Source organism: Dryobates pubescens, chromosome 18 (assembly GCF_014839835.1).
Source record: "Dryobates pubescens isolate bDryPub1 chromosome 18, bDryPub1.pri, whole genome shotgun sequence".
Lineage (NCBI taxonomy): Eukaryota > Metazoa > Chordata > Aves > Piciformes > Picidae > Dryobates > Dryobates pubescens.
The window spans coordinates 21,535,831-21,551,367 of NC_071629.1; positions in this window are offsets into that span (position 1 = coordinate 21,535,831).

Sequence of the window (15,537 nt, forward strand, 5' to 3'; positions counted from 1 at the left end):
GATGAGTGTCTTCAGCAGCTCTGCTGTGAAATGGAGAGCTCTCTGCTTCTGCACACTGAAGGGGATAGTGGGGTGAATCAATAAAATTGTGACCAGCAGGTCTAGGAAGGTTCTTCTTCCCCTCTACTCTGCCCTGCTGAGACCACAGCTGCAATACTGTGTCCAGTTCTGGGCTCCCCAGCTCAAGAGAGACAGAGACCTGCTGGAGTCCAACAGAGAACCACGAGGATGATTAGGGGACTTGAGCATCTCCCTTATGAAGAGAGACTGAGAGCCCTGGGGCTGCTTAGTGTGGAGAAGACTGAGAGGCGATCTCATCAGTATCTATCAATAGCTGAAGGCTGGGGGTCAAATGGAAGGGGCCAAGCTCATTTTGGTGCTGCAGAGTAATAAGACAAGGAACAACAGGTTCAAGCTGGAACAGAGAAGATTTTACCTCAACATGAGGAGAAAAACTTCTTTACAGTGAGGGTGCTGGAGCCCTGGAGCAGGCTGCCCAGAGAGGTTGTGGAGTCTCCTTCTCTGGAGACTTTCAAAACCCACCTGGATGCAGACTACCCTGAGTGATGCTGCTTTGGCAGGGGGGTGGGACCCAACGATCTCTGGAGGTCCCTTCCAACCTCTAATGTACTGTGATACCATGAATCCAAGTTACAACAGGGTAAGCCTCATGGAGGGCACCAAGAGCAAGAAGAGCCTGGTGCAGCAGTGCAGGGGTGCTCACGTTGCTGCAGAGGGAGCAGGCAGCAGCAGGGCAGGGGATGGGCTCTGCTGTTAAGGCTGAATGTCAAAACCCAGCGAGAGTCTCTGGGAGAGAAGAGACAGGCCAGAGTAAGGCTGTGAAAATAAAAAGGAACAAAGCTAAATGAAAGAACTGAAGGCAGAGCAGGAAGTGGCTTGACTGGGATAAACAGGTAAGGAGGAAAAAGGCTGCATTCAAGAGCAAGCAGGCCGTGGTCTGTTTCCTGGCACCAGCTAATCTGATTGGCACCGAGATACAAGAAACAGAGGCTTAAATAGCTCAGAGGAGCAGATCTTCAGCTGGGCAGAGCCATCATAACTCAGCAATTAACTGCCTCACAGGCTCTGGGTTGGGGGTTGGACTAGATGACCTTTAAAGGTCCCTTCCAACCCAAAACATTCTATGACTCTATGATCCTCTGCCTCTGAAGCCAAAGCACGGAGCTGACCCTGCTGAGCGCTGCCAAGCCAGAACAAAGGAAGACAAGAGGACATGTCTTTGTAAGGGTTAACAGGCAGCAGGGCACAAGCTGTTCCATGCATTCAGGTCAGGAAAAGCAGGGCTGGGACTTGACACAGGCACTGTGCACACACTACTCTGCCAGGATCACCGCAGCTCAAGCAGGGAAGCAGCCAACTCTGCCCACTAGGAATGAGGCTGCAAGGAGCTTCCCCTTAAAATCTGCAAGAACAGAGTCAACCCAGGGGAGTATCTGGAGGAGGTGTAGTTTAGGGAGCATCGAGGCACCCAAGAAGACTAAGAGACTAGCATCTCTGCTCTGCTCCTCAATACTAGGGAAGGAGTATGAGCAGGCTAAGTAGGAGTAAAGTGTGCAGGATCAGGTGTAAAGCACTCTTTCACACCTCCCGTGCTGCCCAGAGCTGCAGGTCCCCTCTTTGTGCTCAAGATGCAGGTGGAAACAACATAGCAGACTAGAAAGAGAATCACAGGAATGGTTCACAGAGGGCAAGAAAATCATAGAACCATAAAATTGTTAGGGTTGGAAGGGACCTCAAGGATCACCTAGTTCCAACCCCCTGCAGAAAAATCAGAATCAACCGGGTTGGAAGAGACCTCCAAGATCACCAAGTCCAACCCATCACCCAACCCTAACCAGCCAACCAGACCATGGCACTAAGTGCCCCATCCAGGCTTTTCTTAAACACCTCCAGGGATGTCGACCCCACCCCCACCCTGGGCAGCCCATTGCAAAGGGCAATCTCTCTTCCTGGGAAGAACGTTTCTAACATCCAGCCTAAACTTCCCCTGGCACAGCTTGAGACTGTGTCCTCTTGTTCTGGTGCTGCTTGCCTGGGAGAAGAGACCAACCCCTTAGCCACGGGAGGCTGGACTTGCCCTCCCAGCATGCAAATCCTCCAAGGGGATGTGTCAGAGGTGTGTTCTGTGACTCCTTTCCCTGCTCCCATGCACGGGCAGGTGCAGGCAGAGAGGGCAAGCCCTGCAAGGAGCAGCAGCAGAGTGGAGGAATGACCCAGCTGGAGCAGAGGAGCCAGCAGCACCCACAGATGGCCAAGAGTAACAGCAAAGCAGCCATGCAGAACCTCCCCCCACAATGCTCTCCAGCCTTCTAACTCTGAAGGCCTCCTCAGCCTGCAGTGGTTTGCCTGCTCATTCTTCCCCAAGCAACTCCTTGTTTAGTACTTGCCCGGCTTCCTCAGCACTTGTGCCTACAACACCACCTTTTGGCAAGGACCTCCACAGATCCCCCAACTCCTTTTGGAGTCCTTGGCCACAATCACAGCCTTATCTCCCTGGCTGCCCTCTGCAGGCTGAGCCTTCCCAGAGACACCTCCTTTTTATCAGCCATGAAGTCAGACTCTATGCACAGGAGGTTACAAAGCTTATTTTCCTCTTAGATAAAGGGGAGGGTCAGGGTGACACAGAGTAATGGAGGGATGCAATGCCACCACTTCCAGCTCACCTCATTTCCAGCCCCAGCCTTGGGGGAAGAGCTTGCAATTAAAAAAAAACACAACTGAAGAGTGACCTTGAATAGACAAGGGACACAATTTAACTAACCCACATTCAGGCTTTAGCAGGGAAGAAGCTCTTCTCTAGGCTACAGCACAAAAGCACTCCTCCAAAGATCAGATTACCTGTGCCCTGCTACACCACAGTGGAAATTTCAGAGACCTTGAAATAAAAGCTTTGAAGAGAGAGGGAGAGAGAGAGCTCCTCCGTGGACACCTTCCTGCCCACTCCTCACCCTCATGCTCTGCCAGGAGCAAGGGAAGCTCCAGCCTGGCTCAACCCATGGGCTTGCAATTAAGCAGTAATGATCATGATCACAAGGCATTTGCGAGGCACTGATGACCAACTGGGTGGGGCAACATTTCAATCCATTAACCTAATCAGCTTTTCAACCTCAGGAACTACCCAGAGGAGGCTGCCACCAGGACTATAAAACAAAATGAGAACACACACTTAAAACAGGCCTCTTTCCAAGGCTCTGGAGAGCCTTACAGCTACATCTTCTCAGATAATCACATCACAGGTACAGGACGAGGCTAGCAAGTAAGTGCCCAGAGCTAATGAGCCACTTTATTCCTCTAATCTAGCAGAGAAGTGGATTTTCCCCTCCATCCCATGGCAATGTTACCTTGACAGGTGCAGTGCCCGCAGTAAATGCTCTCTCTGTCCCATATTCTGAATTACCCCCTTAGGGATGTGAGCAAAGAAGGGGGATGGATGCTTCCCAGGGCCTCCTGCACAGCATCACAAAATTAAGCTGACTGGCAGAGCAGAGCCTGAGGCAGCCCCCAAAGCAGAGCTTGTTTTGGTATCCTTACTCCCAGGCCAGTTAAACCAAGGATTTGCTGCTACTCCAGTGCCTTTTCTGCTTATTTTTTAATGGATTATAGGGCAAGGGGAAAACAGAAACTTCAAAGTAATGCCCTGGAAATGCCACATGCCCTAGGAGCAGCCATAAATCCCACTGGCAGTAAGTACTAAGCCTAACTTTTCTTAGCTGCTACTCTGCCTCTTAACACAACATCAGTTGCATGCTTTTGCTCTTACTGACTAACTGGGATGTCACAGCACCACGGTGGCAGCTGGTAATTAGCATTTTAACTCTTGGGAAGTCTTCTGTTGCTGCTGGGGTCAGTTCTAACATGTTCTACTCACTCCTCTGGAAGGCTGACTTGCAGGAAAAGGACCTCCTGGTGTCTGTGCACATGGAGGGTCCAAGGTAGGAATAAAGAGAGCTACCAGGTCACAGAATTGTCAGGGTGGAAGGGACCTCAAGGCTCAGCCAGTTCCAACCCCCCCTGCCATGGGCAGGGACACCTCACACTACAGCAGGTTGCTCACAGCCACATCCAGCCTGGCTGCAAACACCTCCAGGCAGGAGGCTTCCACCACCTCCCTGGGCAACCTGTGCCAGGCTCTCACCACCCTCATGGGCAACAACTTCTTCCTCACATCCAATCTCAATCTCCCCATTTCTAGTTTTGCTCCATCCCCCCCAGTCCTGTCACTCCCTGACACCCTCAAAAGTCCCTCCCCAGCTTTCTTGGAGCCTCCTTCAGATACTGCAAGGCCACAAGAAGGTCTCCTCAGAGCCTTCTCTTCTCCAGACTACACAACCCCAACTCCCTCAGTCTGTCCTCATAGCAAAGCAGCTCCAGCCCTCTGCTCATCCTTGTGGTTCTTCTCTGGACACCTTCCAGCACCAGGATCTGTCCTCTAACAGAGGCTCCAGAACTGGACACAGAGCTCCAGGTGTGGTCTCACCGGAGTGGTACAGAGGGGTTGAATCCCCTCGCTCAACCTTCTGGCCACACTTCTCTTGCTGCAGCCCAGGATATGATTGGCTTTCTGGGCTGTAAGGTCCAAAAGGTCTTGTCTCCATCCAGGCAGATGCTCAGCACTGCAGTGTGGAATTTTTTCCCCAGCTTTCCCATCATTCTCCTCTTTTTGTGGTTTCAGTCACTAGCTCAGTGCATCCCCCAAGCTCCCCCACACCATTCCTGCCCTGTTAGGTGCTGTGCCTGCAGACAGGAGAGCTCTTTTTGTCTGGATCTTTCTTCAACATCATCTAATACCACTCCTTTAACAGCCAATTTAATATTTCAACCCCTTTAATTACACACAGTGGAGATTTTATCAGAAATCTGATTATTGTTTGAAAGCCTGAGCCTCTCATCCCTGCCTCCCAATTGATCTATCGACTGCTTTTTAAAGCTCTCATTTAAATTTAAGTTTTACCATTTTCTGCCCACATTAATTACATCTCCCATGATCAATATCAACAAACACCGTGTCTGTGGCTCTCTCTCACAACAGAGAGACCTCAGAGACCCTCCTCTGCCAAAACTCTCCAGACAGCTTTGCTGCTGAGGACAGTTTAGGGGCCGATTTCTCCGGTGGGAGAAGGGAAGAAAAACCCAGGAGAAACAGCAACACCACCAGCAGGGATGCACAGGTGCAGAGCTGGCCTCAGTGGTGGAACAGGGACTGGCCTGGCCCCAGGACGTGGGGAGCAGAGACTCCAGCCAGCTCGCCATCCATCTGTCCCACCTCCACCTCGGCTGGAGGGGAGCTGGGCTCTGCTGCAGGGAGCCTCCATCTGTAGGCTCCATCCTAACTCCTGCCCACTCCGAGCAGTGGGAGAGCTGGGCTCGGCCTGTCCAAGAGCTGCACACAAGCTCTGGGGCACAGGAAATGCTGACAGGTCTACCAGGGGAAGCCAAGCTTTACCACCTCAGTATACCCCAGCATTCAACCAACCTGTGCTTGCCTCACTGCAGCACAACACAGAGAGCAAGGCACTTCTCTGACCCCTGAGCCTAGCAGGTTTCCTAGTAGGAAACACAAACTGCTCAGACCAGCTAAGGAAGACACTCATCACACTGCCTTTCCAGAATCACAGAATGATGGCAGGGGCTGGAAGGGACCTCAAAAGCTCATCCAGTCCAACCCCCCCTGCCAGAGCAGGGTCACCTAAAGCAGCTCACACAGGAACACATCCAGCTGGGGTTGGAATACCTCCAGAGAGGGAGACTCCACAACCCCCTTGGGCAGCCTGCTCCAGGGTTTATAACCAGCCACTCTCAAAGGTGGCTGCTGTAAGACACTGGCAGGGTCCAGCTGCAGCAGGAGGACAGTGCCAGATTTCCTCTCCTTCTCTGTGGCCATGGCAAGCAGAAGTGAAAGTTCCTGAGGAAGGTCAGGCGCTCCTCTTAACCTTGTCTGCAGCGCGTTTGCCTCGCCGTGTTGCGGCTGGAGATGGCAGAAGATAAGGTCCCCAGCACTGCAGAAAACAGCAGTATTTGTCCCTGAATAATTTCTCCAGCATATTAAGCACGAGTCATTCTTATGCAAAGGCTGCCCTGTACAGCTGCCAAGGTCAGCCAGACCTTGCTTTATCTGCTGCATAAGGGCTGGCTGCGCAAGTTTTACCCCGTACGTATTTTTCCCTCCGTGCCTCCTCTTGTCTTAGATTTCCCTGCTGCCAGTGCCTCTGCACCCTGCTTGTCTGTTCAGCAGGGTCGTGCTACCTTCTCAGGCTTGCTGATAATGACTCTGCAACATCCAGCTCTCCACCACAGCCAGAGCCCCAGCAAACTGCCTCGCACACCGTATGTTTAATTCAGCAGGCACCAAGGACAACACTGAATCACAATTTTCAGGCAGAACATGCTCCACAGCTTTGGCTAACAGCATCAATATGTTTCCATTTTCTGGGGGTCCTGACCTGCTATCCACTCACACAGCCATCACTGTTCACGCTCTGGTATCTCCATACAGATGATGTTTTGTGCAGGGGCTGCATTCAGCCCGCACACACGAGCTCTGGATTACAACGCCAGCGAGGAGAGATTCCAGGAAGCAGCCAAGCACTGAGCTGCCTGCATCTGAACAGATGACAAGAGTCTGAAAAATAAGGCCCTGTGCTTTGCAAACTGCAGACACATTCCTGCAGGCTACAGCCAATGGTTGTAGCTAGTCTGAAGATCAGCCCTCTCCCCGCTTGGCTAAACCCTGTGACACCGCAGGGGGAATGGTCACAGCCAGGAACTGTGAAACTGCACAGCATCATGAGACTGCAAAGCACTCAGATGTCAAGAAGCTTCAACCCAAGCGAAAGAACAGGCTTAAGTGACCTGTCTGAAGTCAGTGGCCAGGTAGGAAATCTTCACAACAGCCTGCCCTGCTCAGGATTCACGTAGCTGCCTTGCCCCAGCCTCAAAACACAAACCAGCAGAGACAAGACAAGCAGAAAAATGCCCAGCACCTCCCCTGATCTGCCAGGAGCGGTGCAGCAGAGTCCCTCACTGACAGCACTCCTTTCTGGCTCTTATAATTCAAGCTCCACCTCACCACACCTGACCCACCACAGCAGCATTTGGTGCTGAGCTCTTGCTTATCAGGATCTGATGTAAACAAGCTTCCAGCCAGCAAGGGCTGGTGGCACCAGATGAGGGCTCAGACATCCTTCTGACAGCCCCAAACTCAAGCCATGTTAGTCATCTCATGTTGTCCCTCTTCATTCCTCAGTTACAGTTAACAACACTGATGTCACATCATTGATGTCATGTCATTGATGATGTCATGTCATTGATGATGTCACATCATTGATGATGTCACGTCATGCTCCCCAGTTCAAGAGGGACAGGGACAGACTAGAGACTGTCCAAGGGAGGCTATGAGGATGCTGAAGGGACTGCAACATGAGGAAAGGCTGAGAGCCCTGGGGCTGTTTAGCCTGGAAAAGAGAAGCCTGAGAGGGATCTGACCAATGTCTATCAATGTCTGAGGGGTGGGTGTCAAGAAGAAGGGGCCAGGCTCTTTTCAGTGGTGTCCTGTGACAGGACAAGAGGCAATGGACACAAACTGGAACACAGAAAGTTCCACTTCAACATGAGAAAAAACTTCTTTGGTGTGAGGGTGCTGGAGGCCTGGAGCAGGCTGCCCAGGGGGGTTGTGGAGTCTCCTGCTCTGGAGCCTTTCAAAACCCTCCAGGATGTGTTCCTGTGTGACCTGCCCTCGCTGACCCAGCTCTGGCAGCAGGGGCTGGACTAAATGACCTCTGGAGGTCCCTTCCAACCCCTAACATTCTGTGATCAACCTGAATATCTGCCCTGAGGCCTACAAGCTCCTCAGGATAGAAACCCTCTCACCCTTCATTCTGCAGCAGGCTTTGACCTTGGCAGGACCCCACAGCCATAACACAAACCATCATTCAACCTCAACAACACACACTGGTGCCAGCAGCCTCTCAACTGGAGGCAGGCAGCATTACAATGGGGCTGTGCAGAAGGGTTAAGGAGCACTGCTGAAAAGGGATGCAAAGGAGGAGCACAGGCTGTGGGCAGGCACACTCCAGCATACACACAGCTCAAAAGGTTAGCATCTCTTGTGAGCAGCAACTGCCTGGCTGAAGGCACAGCTTTTGTTAACCCACAGCAGCTATGTGATGGAGTGGGGCTAATTAACTGCATCTTACTTTGGGGGGACCCCAGGCTTAAATCCTGGCTCTTGTCAGCGCTGAAAATGAATTTAGGGACTACAATGAGGCCAAGATAATTTATTTTCTACATAATCATCAAATAATTGCCAGTCTCCTAATAGAGAGGCCCTGAACTCTGCACAAGGGCAGCAGTGCTTCTGCTGGTATTTCCCTGAGTACTGAAGTTATTAAGGGATTGATGTAAGCAGTCAGCACAGCTACCAGTGCTGCTGAGCTGGACCCAGCACCTGAGTGTGAACAACATGGGGATGGGCTTCAGGATGCAGTGCTGCCCAGCCTGCAGGTCCCACAGGCAGAAAAGCCATGCCTGGCAGGACCTAAAGTTAATTTTTCAGGCATATTCAGACATCCCCTCCAATTTAGAGGGCCAAAGTGCAGCCCCAGTGTAACACCAGTTGCTTTACTGGAAAACCAGCAGAGCATGTTGTGGTACAAGCGAGCTGAAGATAACTTCCCCACTTCCTCACGGCTGAAGGCCACCCAGCAGAGCAGGCAGGGAAGAGAGCACTCCTCTATTTTTATCCTGATAAGAAAGTTTTTCATTTAGAAACTAAAAGTGCAGCTTCAGGGAGAAGGCAAGCACCCTCTCCCTTTCAGATTTTCACCAGAGAAGCTTTCACAGGCTCACAGGATGTTAGGGGTTGGAAGGGACCTGAGGAGATCATTGAGTCCAACCCCACTGCCAGAGCAGGACCACAGAATCCAGCACAGGTCACACAGGAGCACATCCAGATGGGGCTGGGAAGGCTCCAGAGAAGGAGACTCCACAACCTCTCTGGGCAGCCTGCTCCAGGCCTCTGGGACCCTCACAGGGAAGAAGTTCCTCCTCATGCTGAGCTGGAATCTCCTGTGCTGCAGTTTCCAGCCATTACCCCTTGTCCTATCACACAGTGCAACTGAGCAGAAGCTGTCCCTGTCCCTTCCCATTTCTAGTTCTTTCCATCCCCCCCAGTCCTATCACTCCCTGACACCCTCAAAAGTCCCTCCCCAGCTTTCCTGTAGCCCCCTTCAGATCCTGGAAGGCCACAAGAAGGTCTCCTGGGAGTGAGGAGGCACAGGTAAGTTGCATTCCTGGCTCTGACAGCAGCATGCTCCTCCTTGTTACTGCAGCACCACCCCACCCCTCTGTGCTTAAGGTCATCATCCCAGCAGTGGAGACCCACAGTGGCAAAGCACTTCTGAGTACACACTTAGCCGACGTGCTCAGCGTGGAAGTGACCCAGCAGCAGTGATCATGAGCCACAGTTCTGGACACCATCTGCTGCTCTATTAAAGCACAGGGGTCAGTGCTTCTCAGCTGTCATCACGCTCCTCTTTCCTTCCTTCTCAGCAAAAAGAGAGTCTCCAGCATCCTCAGCTGCCAGCACAACTGAAGGTGGGCAGGAAGATGCAGCAGAGGTGAAAAGGAGTGCAGGAAGGTTTGCTGGAGCAGCCCCCAGCACGTAACACCCAGCAGCACATCAAGCAAGATGTGCTCTCTCCTCCCCACCAAGCAAGAGGCAGACACATAACCATGCAACACAACAAAGCCAGGGGTAGGTCTTGCCTTCATGGGAGGGCTTTACAGCACACTAAAGGCTCGTGTGGAAAGCTGCCTTTGAACAGCAGAACAGGAGAGCTTAAGTCAGACTTCTATCCAAGAAGCCAGGGCTCAGCCATGAAGTGGGGCAGAAGGGAGCAGCAGCCACAGTGCTCTGGGGGCTGAAGCCCTGCTCCCAGGCAAGGTGAGATTCCCAAGGCCAACCCAAATTCTGCAAGCAAGGGCCAGGCATCTCCCCCCGCTGCTGCCTTTAAATCCTCTTTACTCCACAGAGCTGTTCTCCACCCTCCTTCCCTCTTAATCAGGCCTGACCTACAGATGTCAGCCTCATTTCAGCTAAGTCAACACAACTGCCACATCTAGGATGCTGTTACAGGAAAAACCTTGCTTACTCTCTTGGCCACATTCCAGAGTCTACTTCTTGGTCTAGACCTGACCTCGTTCCTCTTCGGCAAGCTTAATCCCTTACCTTAAGGGCACACTGAACACACAGGGACTCCAACCTGGGCTTGTCTTTGCTCAGGCTTCCCTCAGCCTGCAGAGCCAGGAGACTCTTCTGATCACATTGCACAAACACCAATGATTCTGGAGGGAAACCACCAATGATTCTGGAGGGCAACCCACCACCAATGATTCTGGAGGGGCAACCCCCACCAATGATTCTGGAGGGGCAACCCCCACCAATGATTCTGGAGGGGCAACCCCCCACCAATGATTCTGGAGGGCAGCCCCCCACCAATGATTCTGGAGGGGAAACCACCACCAATGATTCTGGAGGGGAAACTCCCACCAATGATTCTGAAGGGGCAACCCACCCACCAATGATTCTGGAGGGGCAACCCACCACCAATGATTCTGGAGGGGAAACCCACCACCAATGATTCTGGAGGGCAACCCCACCACCAATGATTCTGGAGGGGCAACCCCCACCAATGATTCTGGAGGGGAAACCCCCACCAATGATTCTGGAGGGGAAACCACCACCAATGATTCTGGAGGGGGAACCCCCCACCAATGATTCTGGAGGGGAAACCCACCACCAATGATTCTGGAGGGGAAACCCACCACCAATGATTCTGGAGGGCAACCCCACCACCAATGATTCTGGAGGGGAAACCACCACCAATGACTCTGGAGGGGGAACCACCACCAATGACTCTGGAGGGGCAACCCCCCACCAATGATTCTGGAGGGGCAACCCCCCACCAATGATTCTGGAGGGGAAACCCACCACCAATGATTCTGGAGGGCAACCCCCCACCAATGATTCTGGAGGGGCAACCCCCCACCAATGATTCTGGAGGGGAAACCCACCACCAATGATTCTGGAGGGCAACCCCACCACCAATGATTCTGGAGGGGAAACCACCCACCAATGATTCTGGAGGGGCAACCCCCCACCAATGATTCTGGAGGGGCAACCCCACCACCAATGATTCTGGAGGGGGGACCACCACCAATTATTCTGGAGGGGGAACCACCACCAATGATTCTGGAGGGGGGACCCACCACCAATGACTCTGGAGGGGGAACCACCACCAATGATTCTGGAGGGGGAACCACCACCAATGACTCTGGAGGGGGAACCACCACCAATGATTCTGGAGGGAAAAACACCAATGATTCTGGAGAGGAAACCAATGATTCTGGAGGGGGAACCACCAATGATTCTGGAGGGGGAACCACCACCAATTACTCTGGAGGGGAACCCACCAATGATTCTGGAGGGAAACCACCACCAATGATTCTGGAGGGGGAACACCACCAATGATTCTGGAGGGCAACCCACCACCAATGATTCTGGAGGTGAACCACCCAGATGCAGCCAGCAAAGCCACAGCCACACCTGATACACCCAGCTTCATCTAAAGGCTACAACAGAATAGTCTGAGCTGGAAGGAACCTTAAAAACCATCCAGTTCCAACCCCTCTGCCACAGGCAGGGACACCTTCCACTATATGGGGTTGCTCTAAGCCCCATCCAACCCAGCCTTCAGCACTTTTTCATCCTTCAGGAGGAACATAAAACATCAATACAGGACACTAATGGAAGAGAAAGAACTTCAACCAGCTGCCATGTCACCCTCCAACAGTATCTTAACCAGGCAGGCCCCAATGGTGTGATCAAAAAGCTGCCTTATGGCTCCTCTACTATGTCACACTTGGCATGTCCCTTACAGTCCCCACCCCAGGTGGCCAACACACAAGACTCACAGGCTGGAGATGGATGGACAATAGTTTGTCCTGTCTTGCCCAAACACATCCTGTAAAGAGAGTATCAAGACTGAGCAGAACCTGGCTGGCTCACTCCACCTTGTTGTGACCCAAAAGCCTTGACCCCAGTCACATATCAATAGCAGCAGTGGAAATATCAACCTGGGAATGAGGTATTAGCAACTAATCTGTTGTCAGCTTATTCCAAGAAGGCATTTGCTGGGTGTCAAGAGGGAGGGGACAGGCTCTGCTCCTCAACATGAGGAGGAACTTCTTACCTGTGAGGGTCTCAGAGCCCTGGAGCAGGCTGCCCAGAGAGGTTGTGGAGTCTCCTCCTCTGGAGCCTTTCCAGCCCTGTCTGGATGTGTTCCTGTGTGACCTGTGCTGGATTCTGTGGTCCTGCTCTGGCAGGGGGATTGGACTCCATCTCCAGAGGTCCCTCCCAACCCCTACCATCCTGTGATTTGGTTCCAGCCTTCAGGCACCAACACAGGTGTTTCTTGGCTCTCAGAGACATTTGCACAGTGTGCTCTTTTAGGTGTTTGTGGAGGGTGTTCAACCCCCCAGTCTTCTGTTACCTGCCACGATGCTGAACCACTGCCCTCCTGGTTCACAGAAGCTGTAAAAACAAACCCCCCACCACAGCTGGCAGAGGCCTCTGGATCAAACTCCCTGAGCTCCCAACCACTCCTTGAACCTGTGGTGCAAGAAATCCTCCAGGCAGACACACCTTAACACATCACTGCAGGAGGAGGAGGGGAGAGACAGAGAGAGGAAAAGAGATTCTAAACAAGACCAACCTTAGTGATACTGTGATACACCAGCCAGATCCTCAGGTAAGAGAAAACTCAGAGATGCTCCCTCAGTTTACACTGCCAGAGACTGGAGCCAGAGGTGCTTTTCAAGTCCTTCAATGCAAATATTTTTGTCTCCCTTTCTGCCTGCTCTGACAGCAAGGCAGTGCAGTTCAGAGCCATTATTTATACAGTTTTACAGTGACTAACCTGAATTTACAGGCTGCATCAAAGGAACAATGAAGCTCCTCTTTATAAAAGGCAAGGAGCATCAGACTCCTTCCTCCCTTCCCTTTCTTCTTCCTGTTCTTTTTTCCCTCCCCCCACCCCTCAGCTGCAGACATCTCTGCCTCTCAGCTAATAAATAAACAAACTATGGATCTTTCCACCCATAAAAATGCTCTTCCCTTCACCTCCCTGGCAAACCTGTGCTGACAATTTTTTGCACAGGTTGTGGGGTTGGTTGGTTGCTTTTGTCTTTGGTTGGGTTTTGTTTGCTATGTTTTGATTTCTGGAACCACCCAAACCAGAATCAATTTCTCTTTCTTGGGTTTTTTTCCCATTCTTTCCCCTCCCAGCCCCCTCTACAGAACTGTCAGGGTTGGAAGGGACCTCAAGGCTCAGCCAGTTCCAACCCCACCCTGCCATGGCCAGGCACACCTCACACTACAGCAGGTTGCTCACAGCCACATCCAGCCTGGCTGCAAACACCTCCAAGCAGGAGGCTTCCACCACCTCCCTGGGCAACCTGTGCCAGGCTCTCACCATCCTCCTGGGGAACAACTTCTTCCTAACATCCAATCTCAATCTCCCCATTTCTAGTTTTGCTCCATTCCCCCCAGTCCTATCACTCCCTGACACCCTCAAAAGTCCCTCCCCAGCTTTCTTGGAGCCCCCTGCAGATCCTGGAAGGCCACAATTAGGTCTCCTTGCAGCCTTCTCTTCTTCAGGCTGAACAACCCTAACTCTCTCAGTCTGTCTCCATAGGAGAGGAGCTCCAGCCCTCTTCTCATCCTTGTGGCCCTTCTCTGGACACTTTACAGCACCAGGATCTGTCCTGTAACAGAGACTCCAGAACTGGACACAGAGCTCCAGGTGTGGCCTCACCAGAGCAGAGCATAGAGGGAGAATCACCTCCCTGGCCCTGCTGGCCACATTCTCTTGCAGCAGCCCAGGATACAGTTGGCCTTCTGGGCTGCAAGTGCTCACTGGCAGCTCATATTGAGTCCTCATTCAGTTTAGTCACCTACTTGAACAAAGACAATCACCTGCAGTCTTGGACTACCACTGTCCTGGCATTGGTGGAGCACACTATGAAAAGCCCCTATGGTCAAAAGCAAACTACAGGCCCAGTGGAAACAGCCATCCTGTTGCATGAACTGCTTCAGTGTTCCTGCTCAGAGTAAAGGACAGAGAGTTGCAGCACAAAGCTTAAAGTATATACAACTGAGGCTCTAATCCAAGTCCTTCCAATGAAGGTCCAGTTCCAACAGGTAGATACTCACCAGGATGTGCTTCTGGCACCCAAGGGAGGTACCCTGGGGATGGGGAGCCCAGGTAGCACACATCTCTCTTCAGCAAGGTGCCTACTATGTGCCTGCTGCAGGGGAATCACAGAACGTTAAGGGTTGGAAAGGACCTCAGAGAGATCATTGAGTCCAACCCTCCTGCCACAGCAGGGTCACCTAGGACAGGTCACACAGGAACACATCCAGGAGGGTTTTGAAAGTCTCCAGAGAAGGGGACTCCACAACCTCTCAGGGCAGCCTGCTCCAGGGCTCCAGCACCCTCCTGTTCCCATAGAACCTCCTCTGCTCCACCTTGCACCCACTGCCCCTTGTCCTATCACCGGACAGAGCAGAGCCTAGCTCCAGCCTCCCAACACTGCCCTGCACATCTTCATAAACGTGAACAAAGTCACTCCTCAGCCTCCTCTTCCCCAAGCTAAAGAGGCCCAGCTCTCTCAGCCTCTCCTCATCAGGGAGATGTTCCACTCCCCTAACAATTCTCTTGTGTGGAGATGCCCTCCACTCAACCCAGGCTAAGACCTTCACTTACACGAGGCTGTGATTAGTGGATTCAGGTCATGAGCAAGCAAATCTCATGCTTTAATTCTCTCTCTCTCTCGTTTCAGCTGCCTGACTCTCCAGAATGAGCAACATCACATCCTTGCAAAAACCTGAGCTAACCTTCATGCTCCAGCTCTGCTCCTCAGAGCAGGGAGATGCATGCAGCCAGCCGTGATAACCTCTCCCCTGAAGGTGTCGGATGCTGCCGCCGAGCCACGGCACAGGAGCATCAGAGCCTCAAAACACCAAGCCCAGAGCCAGTCTCACCTTCCTCTCACCACAACCCAGCCCTCAATACTGCATCAAGTACATTAGTACTGCTGCATTTGTATCTCACCTCCACTCCAGCCCCCAGGAAAGCCTACAACCCCAAACCACGGCAGCCTGCACCCCCTCTCACTCTCCCAGCTCGCAGCCATCCCTCTCAAGATCCCCCCTGCTGAGAACCACTCTGGGAAAGCACAGGTTGCAAACCATCCTAAAAACACCCACACACCTGGCACACGACTGCAGACCTCGTTCCACCCCTCCCTGTAAGCAGCAGTCTGGAGTAGACCCTTGCTAAGTGATCTGGGACTGCAGTAAGACACTCCCAGCACTGCTATTGCTCGGTGGCAGCTCTCTGTACCTGCAGATGCTGCCCAAAATTAGAGGAGGGGAACTGATGCTCTTGGGAGCTGAAA